Source organism: Python bivittatus, unplaced genomic scaffold (genome assembly GCF_059951505.1).
Source record: "Python bivittatus isolate LINGU-HERP-01145 unplaced genomic scaffold, Pbiv_v1 ctg000480_np1212, whole genome shotgun sequence".
Classification (NCBI taxonomy): domain Eukaryota; kingdom Metazoa; phylum Chordata; class Lepidosauria; order Squamata; family Pythonidae; genus Python; species Python bivittatus.
Window position 1 is genome coordinate 105,491,068 of NW_028277075.1, and position 22,294 is coordinate 105,513,361.

Here is a 22,294-nt window from a genome sequence, read left to right on the forward strand (position 1 = left end):
AAGATTTACTTATAGCACCCCCAAGAAAGATTAGACGTAATGTTTAGGTCCTCCAGATGAATTAATTTCAAGGCTGTTCTATCACTCCACATCGTTGCTTTTACAAGGAAGCCGCTCAGACCTAGGAGCTGATAAAGGCTCTCGTCCCATTGAAGGCTGAAGTGGTCCTTCCTCTTTCTTCTGTCCTTCTAGGCTACAGTAATTAAAAGGAGGAAAACTATTTTTTCAAACCAAGATGCCGCATACAGGTCTTTTAGAATGAAAACATGTTCCTAAATGACTTATCTTCCCCATTTCAAACTCAGAAATGGGGATCTTCTGTAAGAAACTATAGACAATATATTTGTATTTAGATTATTAACTCAGACTATATAACTTAGCTCAGTAATAAAAGATGGATGGAGAGAAGCAAGCAGATTTGAAAGCAACACAATTAAAAGGGTGGAACCCAAGAACACTTCACCTGATGTGGTATCATCAAGATTATTTAGCGAAGTTGGTGGTTCCTTCAAAATAAGTTTTATCAAGTAAAGAGATGTTAAGGAAGATCTTGTAATTGTGATGCCTGACAGTTTAGAATGAAGAGGCAAAGTTTTCTCTCTGCTTGTTTTTGTACAAATGAGGGAATGATTTAGAAAGTATATATAAAATTTCTAAAATGCTGTTGATACTCTACTTGCTGTATTATTTGATTCAATAGGCTCTAATGAGTGCCAGTAAGTGGAGGCTTAATCATGACAAGACAGAGACACCTTGGCTCAGGAAATCCTTTTTTTTCAGAACTAGGAAAAGTTCATGCTTTGGATGGAATTGTCTTCCTTCTGAAAGAACAAGAAACGAGTTGGGGGTGCTCCTTGTTTCAATGCCATCATATGCCAAGAATCACCTTTGCCAGCTCCAACTAATTCATCAGGTATAGCTCTTCTGGCTTTAGTAGTTCTCACACCAACAACCTCAAGATTAGATTATTGCAATCTGTTGTATGTAAGCTGCCTTTGTGGGTGGTGTAGGATGCAGTGGCCAGGTTCTGAAAAAGAGCACTGTAGTGGCTTTACTGGGAGCCAGTGTGCTACACATCAAATCCAAGGTCCTTATCCTGACCTGTACGGCCTAATATATTCTACTTTATTTATTTAGTATGGCTGTGAGAGCTGGACCATAAAAAAGGCCGAGCGCCGAAGAATTGATGCCTTTGAACTGTGGTGCTGGAGAAGACTCTTGAGAGTCCCCTGGACTGCTAGGAGGTCAAACCAGTCAATCTTAAAGGAAATTAACCCTGATTGTTCATTGGAAGGACTGATAATGAAGCTCAAGCTCAGATACTTTGGTCACCTAATGCGAAGAGAGATCTCTTTGGAGAAGACCCTGATGCTGGGAAAGATTGAAGGCAAAAGGAGAAGAGGACGGCAGAGGATGAGATGGTTAGATAGCATCACTGAAGCAATGAGCATGAAACTGAGCAAACTCAGGGAGGCAGTGAAGGACAGGAAGGCCTGGCGCAATATGGTTCATGGGGTCACGAAGAGTCGGACATGACTTAACGACTAAACAACAACAGAGATGCATTCTTGAATGTGCTGTATTTTTTATGTGCCAACTCAAGAGTGGTGGTTTTATATAGATGCCCAGATAGAATTAGCTCTCTGACACTGAATTTTGAGCCAGCTGAAAACTCTTCATACAGGCTTTCCCTCAAATTTGAATAGTTGTATGTTTTAAAAATAAAAGCATGTAATACATTTTATCAATAAATAAACATTATTAAAATTCTCAGTCATAACATTGAGACAAAGGGCTCTAGGTTGCTGTCCTTTCTGACTTGTTAGTTGCAAATCACTGCCCAAAATAATCCACCACTGCAGGCATTATCCACTGAGCAACACAACACAACACAGGATCAGGCATAGAGCAGAAATACAAAATGTGTAGTACCATTCTACATACCAAATCTACCATTCCAGATTATATATAATTTCAGAGAACCTTTCTCTGTATAAAAAATTCCTTGCATTTATACATCTATCAAAATGGAGAAGGTGCTGCTTTAGAGCCCTCAAATATTTTACTTCATGTGTTCAGAATGTTATGACTGATAATATTTTACTTATATTTATTTATTGATAAAATCTATTACATGCTTTCTTTTATTATTTTTTTCAAAGTGGAAGTGCCATAAGGTAGAAACAATAAAAGCCCCATAAAATTACATAAAGATAAACACATTATTCAGCAGGAATAATATGGTCTGTAACTGGTTTAAATACAGCTCGTGTTTGCCATTCAGAAGGCAGAGATCTCTAAAACTAGCATAACACAGACTCAAATCAGCATTGTCCATAACACCACAAGAAAAGGCCTGCTTAGACTGGGGAATATGTTGGGAACTAGAGTTTCCCAGGGCAGGAATGCATTTATTTCGATACTCACCTGATACCTAGTATGGAACGTAAGACATTACAAAGGAAGATGTCCAGTAAGCTGACAGAAAGGGAGGAAAAGGCAGAGGGATAAGGATGGGAATGGCTTCACCCTCATTTTTACAAAAGGCAATCAACTGCTTTTAAGTGGCTTAATTCTAGTACGTAATAAAGTTTCATGGCCAGGCCATGTTGGGAATTTTCTAAGTTTCAGCCAGGCAAAGGAGGGAGCCTGAAAGCTGGATCAACCTGTAAGCCCATCTAGTTCACCATGCCAGGGCACACAGTGGCCACTGCTGCTTGTGGTACATAAGGTATGCTGCCCATGATTCAAGAAGCAATTAGCAGCCTTCTCTATTAGTAGCCACTGATTGTCTATTTTAATTCCCTTCCTAAAGTTCCAAAACATGCCTTTTTTGCAGCAGCATCCAAACCAGGTTGACGTTTTCATTGAGCTTTCCTGATCAATCACTGCTAGCTTAGATCCCATTAATGTAGTGGTGAAGTTTGGATTTTTTTTGGGGGGGGGGGGTACCAGGATGCAGCACTTTACACCTGTTTGCCATGAACTGTGCTTCCCATTTTGAATCCCATTCACCCAGTTTGGAGAGTTCCTTTGGAGTTTTACACAATCCATTTTTTATTTTACCACTCTGAACGGTTTGATATCATGGCTACCTTCCTCTTAGCCCCAGATCTTCTATATACAGTACAAGTTGAAAATACCAGTCCCTATACTGATCCCTGGGGAACCCCCTTTGCACATCATACCAGTGTGAAAATTGTCCATTTATTTAGAGGACTTTTGGGAATCCTTTGGAAAAAAAGTGATTAAATTTAGCATTGCAACCATGGAGGTAACACAGAGAAGAGCAGTGAAGAAGATCTGCTTGTAATAATAGCCTGGTCACATCTGCAGGGGCAAAGGAACTAGGCAGGCACTGGGAAGGCTGCAGTTTTATCCTGCATAAGAGATGCCAGCTGTGAGAACATTAGAGGAAGAGGCCAAGAGAGAGAGGGTTCATACATTGTTACCTGGCAGCATTAATCACTCTCAACTAACTTGGTTCCAGACAGGAAAGAGAACATGGAAGAAAGAAGGTAACCTTATTTTTTCAGACCATTTAAATAAAGAGTTTTCTCTCCTCCTTCCCCCACCCCATCTTTGACTGAAGAGCCCCTTTGTAACAAATTGGCAGCACACCCCTGCATTTCTTCTTACTCTCTGTTTCCTGTTTTTTTTTTTGTTTTGTTTTTTGCCAGTTGCCAATTGATGAAAACACATCTCCTATTATTCCATGGCAGCAGAATTTGCTCAGGAGCCTTTGGTGAGTGACTTTGTCAAAGTCCAATATCTACTGGGTCATGGTGATTCAGGTGTGCAAGAGCATACTGAATTGGCTCACATTTCCAGAGTCAGGATGGAATCCTTTTCAAACCTGCTACCTATCTGAAAAACTAATCCACAAATCTCTGTTGCATCAGGAGTCAGAAATATGGGTATGTTTCACATTTCTAGGAATATTCTTTTTATTTTCTGCCCTCTCTCCTCCACTTGGAAATATTTCATTTCCTAATTCTAGGAGGAAACATTTAACATAGTGACTTGCCAGCAAAGCCACCAAATGCTATGTATCCACAGTGTGTAGCTGCCAAAAAATAAACTCAGAAGCTTTGCTCCGAAGTGGGAAGAACCAAATATCCCAATAATTCACGCTTTTTAATTATTATATCTCCGTTTGCATTGTGATGCATTCCATTTTTTTTAGTAGCATGGATTCCCATTATAGTCCCATGGCAAAGGTAGTGACTTGAACTCATTTGCCAAGTTTAATGACCAAAGTAATCTAAGTGTGTCCATGCTATTCGAGACCAAGAGGAGTAATTACATGAGGTTGTTTTGTGATGACAACTGAGGCCTCTCAAGAGCCAAAGAGTATCACTCACTAATTATTAAGCAACATGGGCAGGAACATTACACCTTTGAAAGAGAACCCTTGCCATAGCAATTTAGTATGTTATGTTATTGTATATTTTATAAATGTCCTAATTTTCTTGAGCGGCTATTTAAACTTGTTGGATTTCCCTGTTGCCCATTCACTGGACTTTAATTTCCTTTATATGAAACTGCAAATGGCAGGGCTGGAATTGCTACTTGCAGATAATTAACAAGAACCGGGAAGTAATTTGCAGTAAATAATTTGATACCTCTAATCACTTTGCTTTCTGTTAATCCACAAATATCTTATAATTGTCCAAAATTTATTTCTTATTCATTGGAATCATTTAGCAGTTAATTGGGAATAGCAGAATCACTTGTACTATTGGCCTCCACTCTGCCAGATAAAGTTCTGGGGGCTTTTTTAAAACATATGCTAGACATCCAATAATGTCTGAGTAATATTTTTCTAAACTCTCGAAGCATTGCTTTATAGGTACTGAAAAATATTTGAAGGACTTTCTACAGCTGTAATGTGTTAGGATTGTAAGATGGTCCATAGAGGTCCTACTCAAGAGTCTGTAGTTCAGTCTTGCACTTGGCAAGCACAAGTAACAGCCTTTTTTTTTCCTGGTATGGGACTGATCATTACTTATTGATTTTTGCAAGGGGAACATCTAGCTTCTTTTCTTTTTTAAAAAAATGGGCCCAAAAGCTTAAGTGTTTCAGTACTTTTTAAACTGAATATTCATACTAGGCTACATATTATAAGCTGCACTTTTAACTGCTGAGAATCCTCATGGTTGTAGTGGTTAGGATGTTGGGTTCCAGTCTGCCTTCAGCCACAGAGGCTCATTGAGTGACTTTGAGCTAGTCATAGGCTCTCAGCCCAACATACCTCACACTGTCAGTGTGTGGGAAAATGGGAAGAAGGAGCACTGTGCATGCCTTCTGAACTCCTGAACAAAAGGCAGGGTGTACATCTAACGAGTAAGTTAATAAATGAGTTGTACATCTCTTGCAGTGAAATGGTAAATTGGTGCTATTTGTCATTTGTCTTTATTTCAATTGTTTTATGCTTTATACTTTGTTAACTGCCTTGAGAAGACAATATAAAGATATGTTAAGGCAAATACAAAAGATTTTCCTAATAACTCTGTAAGGATGAGATGGCATGTTAGACCTGGCTGATATTATTTATGTTTTTCTGAGATGGATGGAGGGCCAATGCTAAGCAATTATTCTTTCCTTAAGGCTGCCAACTGACCTCATGGCTGAAATATGGATATTATTGGGGAAGTCCTGGCTTACACTCCATTTGTTTGTTTAGAATGTATGCAAAGTGACAGACGAGCTGCTTATAAAGTAGCTTGCAATATCAGAGAAATAAGGCATTCATGTATACAAGCTTCATCATCAAGTACAAAGCAGACTCCTTCCTCTAATGCCAGATTTCTGCAATCTTGGAGGTTATCCACTGGATTGCAACATTCTCTAAGTTTAGGTCAACATTCCCTATAAGGAGTCCATCCCTACAGTATCCATCTTCCCCAGCTAACATGTTTACTTAGGACTCCAAGTTAACAAAGGCTTGACTTTATATTCCTTCAATATTTTTGACAAGCAGCGAAACCTCAAATTAATTTTCAAGTTTTACTTGAAGTGAACTATGGTTTCAAAGCAACCTAAGATATTTATAGCCGCCTGCCTATGACTAACATCACAGTCTTAACAATGGTTGCTCAGAGATACTCTGACTGATTTCAGTGAAATTTACTCTAAACCAAGTTGGCATTTGATTGCATCTTTGTTGTACATCGGCTCTCAACCTAACGCCTTCCAGATCTGCTAGGGAATTCCTAGACAGCATATCTACTGAAATTCTGGAAGTTATCATTTTAACACATCTGGAAGTTACCAGGCTGCTAAAGGTTCTTGTACAACATAAGTCATATTCATGCAAGAATGGTTAATATATTGCTGTTAAATAATGGAGTGAAGACATCTGAAGACACTCTGAAATGCCAGAATTAAAAGTAATATGATTCTTACAAATGTCTGGAACTAATTTTTAAGTAATGGGAATTGAAAATACCATGACAAGAGAATAAACATTTCAGAGAAACTGTATAACTTGTGGCTTGACATTTTTCTTCAGTTGTAAAAATAAATTGTTAGAAAGGAGATGTGGAAGAAGGACATAAGGAATGTAAGGTCATTAAGTTAGAGAATCATGGCATAATTGAGAGTTTTAGTACCATTAGGAATACTTTTAGGCTTTGACCTTTCTTTGATGTTTTAAAATTGTACAGACTGAGATGTCAAATTCATTGTAGACTTTAGCAAGGGAAAAATTAATCATTTTCATTGAATTTTAAAAAGATAAAAAGACCCTGGGGCACTAAAAACAGAAAGAATATGGCAAAAATGCAGCAGCAACTGGCCTTTCACAATGCTTAAGGGATTTCTGATGGGAATCCATTTTTTAGAGTCCTGCATTTGTTTTTAACTCAGTACCAAATTAAACCTAAAGTGAAAGGTAGAGTCTGGTTTGCAGGTTCCTACCCCAGAGCAAGTTCTGAATTTTGACAAAGAAACTAAATCTTTCCTAAGACTGGTATCATTCCCTAGGAGGCATATAAACAAAGCACTAACACTGCTTTGGGACATTAGAGCAATTATTCAAACTTGTAATGCAAACAGTGGGGATTGGTCCTGCTCTTCCAAATCCCATTAATGATATTTAATGTGGAAAGCATTTTATAACAATGACTACACTCCTATACACAGAAAGGCTTTTGTGTGGCTTGAACCCTGATCTTGCAGTTTTCAAGCTTGCGTGGAACCAACACAAATACAGTTCTACGCACCAAACTCTGTAAGTGCATCCTCATTGAATATGTGGGAGCCTTTTCAGATTAGATATCAGCAGCTCAACATCAGTGGGGCATGATTCCTCCCTTTCGCTGGCATGGGGAATATAAAACCTTTTTTTGTAATCTGTATATAGGCTTAATGTGTTGTGTTAATTGAATTGTGCTCTGGTTATCATCTGGTTCTTCACAGTGGTTTCTGTGATTCACATGCATAGATTATGCACCTGCTCAGAGCCTCTTCAGAACCTTCTAGAGCTTACAGACTTTGGGGCAGGAGACCTGCCCTCCTTATGGGTGACTAGACATAGCTCACACTGACCTCCTCAGTTAATTTTTGACTGCCACAACATTAGCACATTAGCAGTCATCCCTGAATAGTTCTGTACCTTGCCTTATCTTACCTTATTATCTTTTGTGCTTTATTTTTCCCTGCTGAAAGTTGGTCAGGGTGTTTTTTGCCTTTTCCTTGCAAGCCACCAAGACTCAGTCTTATGGGTTTAAACAGTCCATTTTGCCCTTATCAATCCTTCCCCTGCCAACTTGGGCATAATGTTGGTCTGTTCTGCTTGGGGAAAGTCATTAGTAAACAATTGGCAAGGGTTTACTTAAACAAGCATATTGCAATCATACATTTCATTTGCAAACCACTGTGTAGGCACAAGAAATTCAGAGCAGCAGACTCCAAGACTATTGTAGCTCTCTTACTTTCCTGCACCTCTTCTGTCCCACAAGCAGCTTGTTTCTGCTGCATTCCCTACCTCTTGCAGGAAAGCCCCAGGCCTCTGCTGCATCACCATTGGTACCAGGGAAATCCCTTATTTTGTGTTCACAGTTTTAAGGGGCCTGACCCATGTATATGTTTTATTAGAAAAGCTGCTCAACTCTAGGAACAACTCTGGGTGGACTCTCAGTGGCTTACATATTAAAAGAGTAAAAACAGTAAAAAGAACAGAAAAATCATGCATGTCCACACAAAGAAACTACCTATGCCATAAAAAACCCCAACCAACTGGCCAACAGCAGCCATCCTACCCAAAAACCTGGGAGAACAGCCAAGTTTTTAAAGACTTCTGGAACATCATCAGAGTGGGAGCCACAAGGATTTCTGTCTCAGATCCTGGCCCCTCCTGGGCTGTCAAGGTGATGCAGGGTGAGTTCATCCAGTGGTATCATCCTGTTGGAGAGAGGGGGTACTCCCTCCAGCCTTCAAGTAGGCAGTGATGCACCTCTTTCTCAAGAGGCCATTGCTGGATCTCTCCATTCTGGACAATTCCTGACCACTTTCCAGTCTTCCCATTGTGGGGAAGGTCATAGAGAAGGTGGTTGGAAGGCCCTTTCAGAGGACCTTGGAGGAAACAGATTATCTGGACCTGTTTCAGTCAGGTTTCAGGGTACAGGGCAGAGACAGCATTGTCAATAACTTTTTGCAGAACCAGTGTGTAGGTGATGCAGGGCTTGGTTATCTGTGGGACTGCCTATTTCCAATTATTTCTGCCCATTCAGTATATTCAGGCAGAATAGATGTCCTCCCCTCTCTTAAACATTATCATCTTGAGGGACTAAGGAAGCGTGCCTTCTCTGTCACTGCCCCTGCCCTCTGGAACAGCATCCCCCCAGAGGTACATATGGCAACCGCTCTCCTGGGGTTCGAGAAGGCCCTTAAGGCCTGGCTCTGTTTCCAGGACTGGGGGCAGTGTCTTTTTGGGGGCCCTGTCCTGTTTTGAGGATGATGATGATTGGTTGGTTTAGTCTGGGCTGTCATGTTTTGCTGTCATGTTTTTAATTGTATATTTGGATACTGTAAGCCACTCAGAATCTTTTGGAGTGGGTGGTAACAACAACAACAATGAGATTTCCATTAAAAAATTCTGTTACCTGTAGAAGGCTCTGAACAGGACTGTACCCAGGTGCATCATCAAGTCTGCGAATTCATAGATGTCCACTTACAGATCTCCCATTTCAGGTAAGCAACCAGTTTTTCTTATTATCACTCATGACCTGTTTGGAATCACCAAAAAGCTTTACACAGAGGTAATAAACTTTAAAGTTCATTAACTAGGTTTGTCAGAGAACTTAACCAAATGAAGCGTGTCAAGATTAATGGGAAGTTTCTGCTCAGAATAAGGTTCATAAGCCATGGATAATTTAGGATAATTGAAAACAGTTTGGGTGAATTTTGTAAAACTGAGAATATGCATCTGGAGAGAAGGAGATCCAAATTATTCTCAGTAAATCAAATAAAGCCCAACATTTTTAAACTGCAGAATTTTCACCTAAACCTTATAAAGCACCGTGCTGTCTCTGGATCCCCAAGAGATGACCTCAGCTCCCAAGAATTGTCAAAGTGTCAGAGGTTGTTGGCATTGGCATGCAAGAAATGACAGGAGTTCAGCACTTTTTCTTAGTAGTGCTTTCCAGAATAATCAACCGGTACAGACTGGACCACTTTACAGAAGAGACTAGTTTTCTTCCCCTTTAGACCAAAAAAGCATGAGCATCCCCCCATCCCCCACCTCCAAATCTTACTGCCATTTCTCATGTAGAGGAAGAGGACTCACTAATTCTCCTGTTGAAACCTTAACCTTCTTCTAATAAATCTCACCCATCAGAGCTCTGAAAGACTTGTTCTTTAGATTAACCGTTTCTGGTCCAGGCTGCCACAAGAGAAGCTTGACCATGAGCTTGCCAACCTCTTGTGAGATTTTGACAATTTTTTTAATTTATTTTGTGCCCAGGCCATTGACAGTGACAGTCAAAGCCAAAAAGATTGGTGACTCCTGATTACTCATTAAACTGAAATCTTAAGCAAGAACAAATTCTCTTGAAGTTAACAAAAATGTGCTGTCAGTTTTCTAATAATCCACTGAATATTTGAAAGAACAAAACCAACCAATAACCCCCCAGTTGTCTTCTCTTTTGCCCAGACACCTGAAGACAATTTTCTTCCTATAACAGGCAGATGGCTTTATATAGACCTTGACTCAATCTCCAGTTACTTTTTAAGAAAAAGATCTTGCTTATGAAGTTTAGTTAATTTCACACAATAGCAAGCTGCATCTGTGCTGAATAAATTGGGAGGTTTATTTTAGGGGAATTGAGAGAGGCCGTGTTGTTCTTTATTGATATTCTGTTACAAATCTCAACTGACACAAGGTGTGAATCTATTGTGGAGCTAATAAATTAACTAAAATAATTTATAAAGTGAACTATGCAAATACCTAGAGCTTCTTAGCATTATAACTTTTTCTAACCACTTATACAGAATGATACTGAAAACCTTCCACGATAGCTGCCAGAGTTGCTCTTTGAGTGAGATGGGCGGTGACTAAAATTCAAATAGAAATTAAATAAATAAATACATAATTTATAAAAACAGTTTCCAGGGTAGAATAGTTATAAAGGCAAAGATACCGTAGAAGATCCCTTTTTTTGTATTTGATTTAATATATCGTGATAGTGATAATTTTCTGTGACCCATTTATTTAAACCATAGAATAATAGACATTGTGTCATTTGGATTTCTTCAAAACAAAGCAACAACAGTGGCATTGGTAGAATTAAATGAAGGATTATAAAGGAAGAAATAATAATCATTAAACAACTATATAAGAACAGCCACAAAAGCGAGGAAACAGCAGTAAAGCCACTAAACACCTGGTAGCTGATGTCATAGAGCAGAATTAAGCTACCATTGCAATTCTTTATGTGTTTTTAAAATGTGCTTGGACTGTGCACATTGGGAAAATTATTTAGAAGTTCATCACACCTTGCATGAGGATGAGCACAGTAGCTCTTCACTATTCATTAAAGTTGCTTGACTTTTTTAGGCTTCCATGTAAACCTGAAAAAAAGTGTGTTACTGCTTTAATAGTCAATTTAACCTTAATGAGTGGATTTTTTTTAAAGCAGTAGGATCTTTTTTTCCAGCTCTTGTGGAAGCCTGGAAAAAAAAAAAAAATCCTAAGCCCTGCTTAAACTGTAGAGAACTGCTGGAGTAATGGCAAGTCTGAAGTCTTTTTTTCCAAATGGTTTAGAAGTGTGCCCAGCCTTAGTAAGTACTATTGTGTTCTGTGAGGTTTACTTTTCAGGTATATGTTTTTAGAACTATAAGCTAAAATTCTATTACTGATATGATAACTAGAAGTTGGCAGAGATAATTTTTAATATGTATTTTCAATCCAGTACCCAATTAGTTCCAAAGGGTTTTTTTTTTAATGCTTTTAGTTGTTCCAATAATTGAAGGTCTTTGAGTTAATTATACTGCTGTTTAAAAAAAACACAGGAAAATAGAAAAACGATGGAACATAATACACTTTAAAAAAAATAAATCAATTAATTAATCACCTTTGAATAAAAAAAATGAAAATATACTAGAAGGCACAAGATAAAAGTCATTATTCCTTTGTAATCTATGCTGTTATAGAGATAGATGTCAATAAACCCCTTTATATTTAGTAGCAGTGACAAGTCATGGAGCCATTAGTACAAGCAAGTATAAGCAAAGTAGTTCTTGGATTAATAGATCTAACACAGTTAAATCACTTGTGTTCATGGATTAATGCTAATATTGGGGGCCAGTGGTGGGAGAGAGAGAGGAGAGTTAAAGGAATGAAGGGTTTCTGATCAGGAATTATTATTTATAAATAAAGAAAAAAATAATTTCTTACATTTATTCTTTGAAACACATGATCATGATCCAACTAGTCCTTTAATGTTGGTGTGAATGCTAAGCATATGCCTGTCAACTATGAAATTTTAAGGTGATTTATCTTTGCCTGGATGGAATTTTATTTTGAATGAATGCTTAAAATTTGCAGGTTGCATTCTAAATTGAAAGGCCAGGTAGAACAATATGTATCACTGTTGGATATAATCAGATTGAACAGTTTTATTTTTAACAGTTTGTATTTTGTTTGGTATAATAATAGAAGAGCCACATTTCTGCATGTGTCCAGGTCTTTTTGAATCACTGCACCTCATCTCACTAGTTGTTTTCCTCATCACATTTCTATGCAATGCAACTCAAGTAAATCACAACTAATTAAGGCATTAGGCTGCCTTGCATAGACAAATGGACTACATAATGCATTACTTGGGTATGAACAAATTGGAGAGAAAATATATTGGCTAGAATTTATTTTTCCCCAAAAAGCAATATTGTGCTTGGTAAAATTGAACTTCTTCATATCTTCAAGATAAGTGGCATGACCCTGATGGAAATGAGATACTAAAGATGATATAGTATAAACCATGAGATTGGGCTGGGGCGGGGGGGCACAGAATGAATCAAAGCTAAGGAAATGTGCTTATACTGAATATGGGGACTAATTTATTTTTCCCCCTAATGGGGGCTAGTAGTATAAGAAACACTTTTCAGTTATAGTCTTGAAGGGTTGCATATTGAATTTCATATGAGAGGAGATATTTGAAAATGATTATAAATGTATCTGTTAACTATGTGATAACACAAAAAATTTATGGGAAATTAATTTTCCCTGGCGATTTTATTTTTGTTTACAATTTTTGTTGGGAGCTCACTTTGTATGGACATTGATGTATGTACTTACATGTTTCTGTATTTATTTAAAATATTTCTAGGCTGCCATTCAGGACACAATCTGTGAATGAAGTGTAAAGTAATAAAATCACATACATTAAAAACATAATACAATTAAAAGCAGAATGTTTGAAAGGACATTTATTATTGCTTTCTTTTATCCAATAATATAGAAAAAGGAATAAACAGCTAGATATTTTGGGATATTGAATGAAAAGGGTGAACTCAAAATTATGCAAGCGCTGGAATAAAGTATAAATCCGAGATATATAGTTAAAAATTGTATTTGATTGTAAATGTTTCAAGAGATTAGACTAAAATTTATACATGGTTGAATATAGTAACATATAGATTTTAAACTAGAGACATTTTTGTTGAAACATGTAGTGAAGAATCTGGTTAGAACTGTAACCCGGTTAGAACTGTAACTGATATTGTAACTGATACTGGTTAGAACTGTAACTTTTAAGAATTGGAAAAATTAAAAAGTACTTATGCAGGAGGAAGTTATTGAAAATTATGGAATGTGCAGAGATGAGTTAAATTGAGATTTGAAATTAGAGTAAGAAGATAAGTAATTTTATATGACACTGAGAAAATATAGTAATGTAATGGATTAGGAAATTTTATAATAGAAATTTGATATTAATTATTATATATATACACATATAATCGATAGATGAAAATGTATTACTAATCCTATTGAAAGTTAAAATTTCTTGTAATAAATGATTCTATAGATTAGCTATGAATGATTAATAATTGTTAATTGATAAGTATACAAGTATATTTTGAATAGATGATATGAGAATTTAAGATTATGAAAGGGGCACCAACGAGTTGGTAACTGGTTGACACACGGTATAAAATGGAAGATGCTTTTTTTATGCCTTTTTATGTTTTTGTTTGTTCATGTATGTTTTGTGTTTGTTGTAAAAATAAAAAAATATTTAAAAAAAACATAATACAATTATCAAATATCGATAAAACCCATACATATATATAAAATACTAGCAAGATAAGTATGGGTTTTATATATAATACCACAAAATAAGTAGTATGAATTATGATTATGATTATGAAGTAAGTTTTAGGGTAATAGCTAATAGTAGATATGTAGTGGGGCCATACTTTAGATTCAAAGACAAAAAGGTGTTCTGGAGTGTAAACATAACACCTATCTGCAGCTCGTTAAACCAAATACCAGTTTTCTCCTAAGGTAGCTTCCTGCAGCTGTTCTGTATGCACACTCAGACATATGGATCAAAGCTTGTTAAGCAGCTGCTGTTCAGTTCTCTTCTCGCACATTCATCTGACACAAGAGTAAGATTTCTGAACAGAGGTCCTCTTGCATAGGCGAAGTTAGTGATCTGGTTCACCCATGCTAAACCATGGCATTGTGCTTTACCATAGTTTGTTTAATGAGCCACCCTTATCTGGATTCACACGTCATGCTAAGCCAAAGCCAAACAAATCACTGTATGGCTTAGCAAGATGTGAGAGCCCAGAAGAGCAGAATAAAAATCTGTGGTTCTCTAGATGTTACAGAACAACAATGGTTAGCATCCTAAAGAGGAACAGTTGATGATTAGAGATGCTGCAAGCACTGTGTTCACAAAAAAATGCAATACCAAAATATCGCACAAGCTATGACATCATCATGCAAATGCTGACATTTTGTACATACTTTCTGATGTCTTACACAAGTACATAAGACACGGAATTTGTGTGATAATATCACACACATTTTGTCATTTGCCTCTTCTTGTTTTCCCCTGCAGGTTATAGGGCTGAAGTTTGTAGGTGAGTGACATCTAGAGGCCATATGTTACCCATTCTGGTCTAACTTATTTTTCTGTTGAGAAAAAAAAAAGAAAATTCAAAGACCTTTGAAAATTCATCAGGTTAATGAAGCTGACAAAGGCTGAAATAATTAATCACATGTTGAACTGTGGCTGAGATGATCTGGATTCACATTCAGGTTCATCCTTATTATTTGTACTTGCTTTATTGGAAAAACAAACAAATATTTGGGATCAAAATTCAAGGAGAGGAATACAAGATGTTATGCAGGTGACATAGTATTAACTATTATGCAACCAGAGAGTTCAATAAGAAAGTTGATGAAAGCAATCAAAGACTTGGTGAATTCTATGGATACAAAATTAATGAAAAGAAAACAAAGATAATAACAAAATATTTAACACCAAAGGAAGAAAAGTTTGTGAAAAAAGAGACTTTTTTGAGATAAAAAATGTACAAAACAAACAGAAAACCTCAGTGAAATATTTGGGGCTCTATCTGACAGGATGCAACAAAGATATATTTTAGAACAATTATAATAAAATATGAAAAGAACGCAAAATCTTGATAGGTGGAAAAATCTAAAACTTTCTTGGCTAGGACTTATATAAAAATGAATATACAGGTAGTCCTCACTTAATGACCCTAATTGGGACTGATAACTCTGCTGCTAAGCAAAGCAATTGCTAAGTGGGAAATCACATGACTGCAACTGGGCTTTCTGGCTGGAAAGAGACAAGACTACTCAGTTTCACACCTTCGGGTTTTGTTTGCCTCTTAACTGCTCCCCCACCCTTTGGAATGCTTGAGTGCCCACTTACTGTCTTGTACACATTGAAAGCAATGTGATCATGCCACAAACTGGGGCTGGGAGTTGCAGGTGAGCTAAATAAACAGCTTACCCTCTTGAAATCCCTTCCTCTCCAGTCTCTCCACTCTGCAGGGCAGGGGGAAGGAGGAGAAAAAGGCAAGCGATTTCAGTAGGCAGTCTGTCCTTTGCCTGACCGTTTCCCACTGCCAGCATGATCACATTGCTTTTGATGTGTAGAAGAGTAAACAGCTTACTCTCTTGAAATCCCTTCCTCTCCAATCTCTCCACTCAGTGAGGGGGAGGAGAAGGGTCAGGCAAAGGAGAGATTGCCTCTAGAAATTGCTTGCTTTCTCTCTCATCCTTAGACAAACTGTTCTATCTTGTTTTTTTACCATAACATTGTTTGTTAGTTAAATAAATATAGTCTCTTCTGTTCATTCAATAGCTAGCTGGTTAGAACTGGAAGACTTTTCCTAATACCTTTGCTTCCAATCACAAAATGAATAGTAATAACTCCATGGGGTTTCATAATTTTTTTCTTGCAGTTACATAAAAATATGACAAGGGAACTTTAATTAGTCTAGGACCCAAGTCTTTTTTTCAGATGCTGTTACTTATACATTTCAGCCCAGGCATGAGACTATACACTTAAGAAAGAACATCTCCCTATACAAGGGCACTCATCTTTTTGGATAGGGCATACTGAGAATCGAGCCATATACAAGATTACAAAGGTAGGTGATAGATGTGGAGAATGAATGATTCAAAGAAATTATCTAGTTCCTGTTCAGTTTCCTTCTTTTAAGGGCATATCTCCAAAGCTTAATTATTTTCTTTAAAGGTCCTGCTCTAAGGGTCTTCCTCACAGCCTGCTAACCATGGCATGAAATGCACTCCTCACTTCTGCCAGCCAAAAAAATGGGTGATAGGGGTAGCTCACTTCTTTGATGAAAAGCAAAGTGCAGTATTGTCCCAGTCTGCTGTCTAACAATAGCTTTGGTTGACCTTCTGGAGTGGGCAATAATGTGTGACATCTTCTGCCTGAGAATGATTACAAAATTATGTCCCATTCCTGTGCACACGCACCAACATATCACACATCCAGAGCAATCTGCTAACATGCAAGTGTCAAAAGAGGATCTCTTGTAAACAGAAACACTAAAAGAATGAATATGAATTTTAAAAACCAAGGAGGGTCTTTACATATGATCTCCTTGCTGCTCATCTTTTGATGGGTAGTGTATTATCTTAATTTTGGCCTGTGATGATGTTTTAGCTGCTGTGTTAAGTGCTACCCTAAGTATACTTTGGTAGAAATGCTGGGAAAGCAGGCAGGCAAGCAAAACTAGAAGTTATCTATGAAAAAAAAATAGTAATTTTTTTGCCTGGAAGAAGGATGACTCTATAGTACAACTAAGGAGCCAGCAGGTTCCTAATAGTTTTCATAAGGACCAGGATAAGAGCTGCAGGATTTGACTTCATTAAATAAAATGTCAATGAAAAGCAAAACTCATATCTGTTATGCAATATGATCCTCCCAGAATTATGCTCTATAATGAACAGAGAGAAATCCTTGACAGTACTGTACAGCAAAGCAATATTTGGTGGAAAGACATAGGAGACAATATAATAAGGCTTGAAATAATAGCAGAAAAATTAATGTCCAGGGGAAAATGCTAGAGTAATTCCATAATTGATTGCTATCATTTAATCTATTATAAATTACTAGACCGTGTTATGGAAAATGATGCCACCAGAAGAGCATGTCTGACAAAATATAATTGAGTTCATTACAAATTCATCTGCAGTGGCTACTGCTGTTGGGTTATTAGAACCATTTGTCAATGTACCTTTTTACTAGTTGTTTACTTCCCTGTGCAACCACCTGGTTTTTTGAGATATTGCTTATGGAAGACAGATCTTACTTGATCTTCAGCCCACAAGTGGATGTTGTTAATCCTATACTGGCAGGCTTTCTTTAGCAAAAGAAGTACTTAAGAGGTGCCAAAAGGAGAATCAGGTGGAAACCCATTATTATATATGAAGTGGAATGAGCCTCCATAATATTCTGAGGATTATATGAACTAGGAGCACGAGAAACTAATTCTATGGGGAAAGCATAGCAATTAAAACTGCATTATATCTACTACCTGCCTCTTCCTCTACAGCACTGGCACACCAACTAATAAGAGAAACCATTAATGTAGTTAGTTCAAACTTTTATTACAACTTACATATGTGCTTGATTTTCCTCACTTTCTTGCATAATCAGACTGTTGAAGACTGCAGAATTGAACTAGTAGAAGTTGGAGGATTCAGAGGAGAAAGCTTGTAAATAATGAAGCTGATTCTGAATTGAGCTGAGGAGAGTTATTCATTCTAGATACTTGCTACGCTAATTAATTAAGCAAGATAGAGATATTTAATGACTCTACAGTAGGGCAGGGAGGCTATCTAGAGTCATCCACATTTTTTAAACTTTATTTTCCATGAGTCCCAACAACCATCATCAGTTGCAAGGGCTGTCATTATTGTTTTATGAAGCTTATATAAGGTTGATTTTAAAACCAGGCAATGATCCTACATTTTGTACTAATCATAGGCCTATTTTGTTAATTCATGTAGATACCAAGATCCTAATTTGCGGTAGATTTTACTATATATAATTCACTCTTCTCAATCTAGGTTTATAAAAAATTGACAAGCATCAGATAATCTTAGTTTATTAATATACATATTGGATGTAGCTAAAGATAGAATGGACTTTTCAGTAGTTGATGCAGAAAAAAAAAACCTCTTGATGCAGGAAAAAAGCACTTGATTCAGATTAAATTCCTAAAGCAAGTGATGATTAGATATGGTTTCCCAATGTATTTTGTTCATTGTACTGAAATGTATTATTTACAACCCTGTGCATGAGTTATTACAAATAAATGATTTCAGACTCCTTTGAGTTACAGTGCAACACTCAACAGGGTTGTCCACTTTTGTCCTTGCTTTTTTATTTAATTTTTGAATCTTTGACTATTAATGTAAGGCAATCTTCAAATATTATGGGTATTACTTTGGTGGGTTGCAAATATACATTATTTTTATATGCTGATAATATTTTAGCAATTCTAGATAAGCATTCTACTTATCTATAACTACTCTGACTAATTTTATATGGGTAATCCAATAGTTTGAAAAGCATTCTGGATATAAGATTAAGTGGGATTAATCTTGGTTACTTTTATTTATCTCCTAATATAACAACACTACTTTATAAAGAGTTGGGTTTTATGATTTTGACTGATTATATTAAATATTTGGGACATTATATTCCTAAAAATAGATTGGGTTTTGATATTGAGATTCATGAATATATAACTCTTTGGAAGAATTCTACACTAAAAAAATAGGTGGTAAATGTTTTATTGGAAAGTATGGGCGGAAACTGGGATAGTGACTTTAAATCAGTTATTATGTAATGATTACTTTAAGGATTTTTCTTAGCTTCAAACTGAATTTGGTCTCCCTACTTCACAACAGTGGCAGTATTTTCAAGGTAAGCATGATTTATTGGCCCAATACGGGCCAAATGTCTTGGCCACTTCAAAGGTACCTGAGGTCCTTTCTCGTTTGATAGAATCTACAATGGAAGCTAAACCTACAACTTATCTTTACCAAAAGTTAAATAGCATTTTTAAAGTAGATATTAATGGGATTTGTCAATCATGGATTAAAGAATTGGAATCTCTGATAATGCCATATCAATGATTGCAAGTCCTTAATAATGTTGAAGTAGTACTGATGGATTTGAAACTAAAATTGATTCATCAAAAAATTGTATTCTGAGTTTACTGGACTCACCAAAGAATATACTGTATTTAAAAGGATGGACATCAGATTTTCTTTGTTGGAGATACAAAAAAAATTTGAGGGATCACTGATCCATATGATCTAGTCTTGTGAATTGTTTGAATCTTTTTAGAATAGCATTTCAATGTACATTAGTAGATTTATGGAGAAATCCCTAACTGTTAAATATGTTAATGTGATGCTGAATTATACCCCCAAAACCTTGAAACCTGACTGTCTATGGGAAATTATGGTTGCACTGGGCATGGGGAGATTGCTAAAAAATTATTCTGAGAAGTTGGAAAAGTTATATTGTTCCAGATATTAAGGATTGGACTTTTGAAATGTGTAATTTATCTGTTTTGGAGAAGGCGACATTTTCAACAAATAAAAAAAATGAAGCAATATGTTCTTTGGTATAGCTTTCATGTTGTTTACAACAGTAGTTGTAAAAATTCTTAGATAATTTTTAAATTCTTTCTATTTGATAACAATATACTATTATATTTTATGTAAGTGATATGCTATATATATAAAAATGTTGATTTTTTTTTTTAAAAAAGCAAGGAATTGTTATCCAAAACATCTATAGGGTACCAGCTTGCTCACATCTGCTCTGTCAGGTGCAGAAATCCCTGTTATCTAAACACTAAGGAGCAACTGCAGTGGTATTTTGGTGGCCTCTTTTCCATGCAGAAACCAAGTTTACTCTCTCCCCTTAATGTAAAATTTTGAATTAATTGCTCTGCAACAGTAGCTGTGCAGCTAAAAAGACCCCACATTTCTTCTGAAGATTTGCAGGAGATCATACAGTGCCAGAAGTAAGGCAGAAACAAGGTTCTAACTATAGCTTTTCTTTTCACTCATTGTTATATTCTTCCAAGCTCCTTTGTTCAAAGTGTCTCTCTGCTTTCTACCTCCCACTGCTATGTTTTATAACATAATGTTATGCATATTTATACTGGAAAAGCTTTTTTTCATTTCAAACTTTAAAAAACAAAGCTCAAAAAAGTCATGCTTTGGAATCTGCCTCGCAACCCTTTCTGTGAATCTTTCCAACTTTCCAACTTTCCAACAAACGCATTCTGGCAAATAAGGGGAAAACCAGTAGGGGAGGAAGCTTATAGAAACTGCAGAGGTCTTGTAGACCTTATCCATGAAGGCAGGAGCATAATCATAATTTTCTACCATAGAGTTCAAGAGAGGTTTCATTGGTAGCCTATTCAATCAATTGTGCCAGAAAACAGGGAGAATTACAATTCCCATGCATCCCAGCAGGGATGATATTCCTGACCTTGTTCATGTAGTTAAATATGTGGCTCCTATTCACCATGGATGTTCTTTCTGCTTTTCCACATGGTTATTTTTTTGCAAGCAACTTGGTGGTAACAAGTTCCATACAAACCAGACCCAAACAAATTTTGATTTGCCTCATCCTGGGAGCTGAACTAGTAATAGGGAATTCACTTTTTGACTTCCCTAGTTCCAAATTTGTCAATATTACTAGGTACTCCTATAGCCAGGAGAACTCAGGCTAGATAATTTGGTGCTGTTACCATCCTTGGGAGCTCTATTATGGTGTAAAGGAGGAAGATGAGGTTAAGAGGATGGAGTCTAGGGTAAAATAGTTTTTGTAATGGAGCTCTTTTTTTTTAAATAAAGATAGACTCTGAATCTCCACAAACAGTTTTTAAAAGCTTTTCCCCAGGTATGTAATTAACACTTTTATAGTAGTAGATTTCCACCATCAACTTTCCTGATTATTTGCTGAGTGTTTTGCTGTGGTGACCCTCTCTTTTCCTCTTTGAATGGTTTTAAATGACTCCAGGAATTTGATTATCTCACTCATTAGACACTTGATTCAAATGGCACTGTCTTTGTCTATAGTCCTGGTCCAACATAATGCCATCCTATTAGCTTGGGCAATCTATAGAGCTAGACTCAGGCAGCCAAAAAGGAGAAGGGAATTATTGTTTCACTGAGGTTGGTAAATACACTTCTTCCTTTAACATCAGAACACAATCTAAGCGGACTTCAAAAAGCCGAACTGGCGGTTAGCTGAGAAGTTAGCCTTCCAAACATATCCCCCTTTGATAACTTCTACTTTAAAGGGGGAAGTTTAGAGTCGGGGCAATCTTTTATAGGAAGTAGAGTTTTGTCAAGAGTTGTGTAAGTGGGTTCATTACATTACACCAAGCTGTGATTTGCTGACCTGAGGTGTGGATTTCCTTGAGTAGGTTGAAAAGGGAATTTCAGTTTGCACTAATGGGGAAAGAAGAAGGAAAGCCTTTTAGAGGCTGGTAGCAGATTTCCTTTTTCCTTCCATTACTGTCTTCAGTTAGTATTGTGTGGCAACCGATACAATGGGTTTCTGGATAATATTGAGCCAATCCCATTTCAATTAATTGTCCCTTTGAAACCATTTTTAAAATCACATAATGTAATCCCTGCCTCTATTTGAGCACAGTTGCTGCAGGTAGGGAACTAGCATAAACAATTTGGCCATACAGAGAAACTGGGAAGTGGGTGGTTTGGATCCTGACGTAGTTTGCAGAGTCCACTGGAGATCTATGAAGCTATTTGCCAAGCAGGCCTGTTATTGAACTGGAATTCTTTTACACACACATTTGTGCTTGCTAATGAGACTAAAGTATAAAATGCAGTCTGAGGAAGGTGAGCAAGTAATTGTTGATAGATGTAATTTATTCTTCAGGCAGAGCTGAATTAATACGAATGTCAAATGGTGAAAGTGTTTGTCTCTCCAGATTGTAAAGCAGGAGATAATCGAGTGAGTGAGCGAGCGAATAAGCAAGCAGTATTTTGCAGTTAAAAATAAGTAGTGAACAAAGGGCACTGATTGCTGTCAGCCCAGCAAGTGGAAAAAGAGTAGGACCAGCAGGAAAACTTACAAGTTAAGCTGCCATGAAAAATTATTACAAATATGCAGATGTCCTTAGTTACAGTAATGCCTTACACTAAGAATTCTCTTTTGATCTCTTCCCTTCACAATTATATAGGCAATAGAATTCCATGGGTTTTTAAAAATTATTT

The 22,294-nt window shown here is 36.8% G+C and overlaps 1 protein-coding gene and 1 long non-coding RNA gene across 2 annotated transcripts in view; one reads left to right on the plus strand and one right to left on the minus strand.

Annotated features, from left to right (window-relative positions):
* B3GALT1 (beta-1,3-galactosyltransferase 1) overlaps window positions 1-22,294 on the plus strand; it is a 359,787-nt gene that overhangs the window by 86,309 nt on the left and 251,184 nt on the right. The gene's annotated exons all lie outside the window — the stretch shown is intronic.
* Window positions 1-22,294, minus strand: part of LOC148215102 (uncharacterized) — a 46,635-nt gene that overhangs the window by 19,796 nt on the left and 4,545 nt on the right. The window contains exon 2 of the long non-coding RNA XR_015796924.1: window positions 9,108-9,230. This is a non-coding gene — a long non-coding RNA (uncharacterized LOC148215102). The remainder of the gene's footprint in view (window positions 1-9,107; window positions 9,231-22,294) is intronic.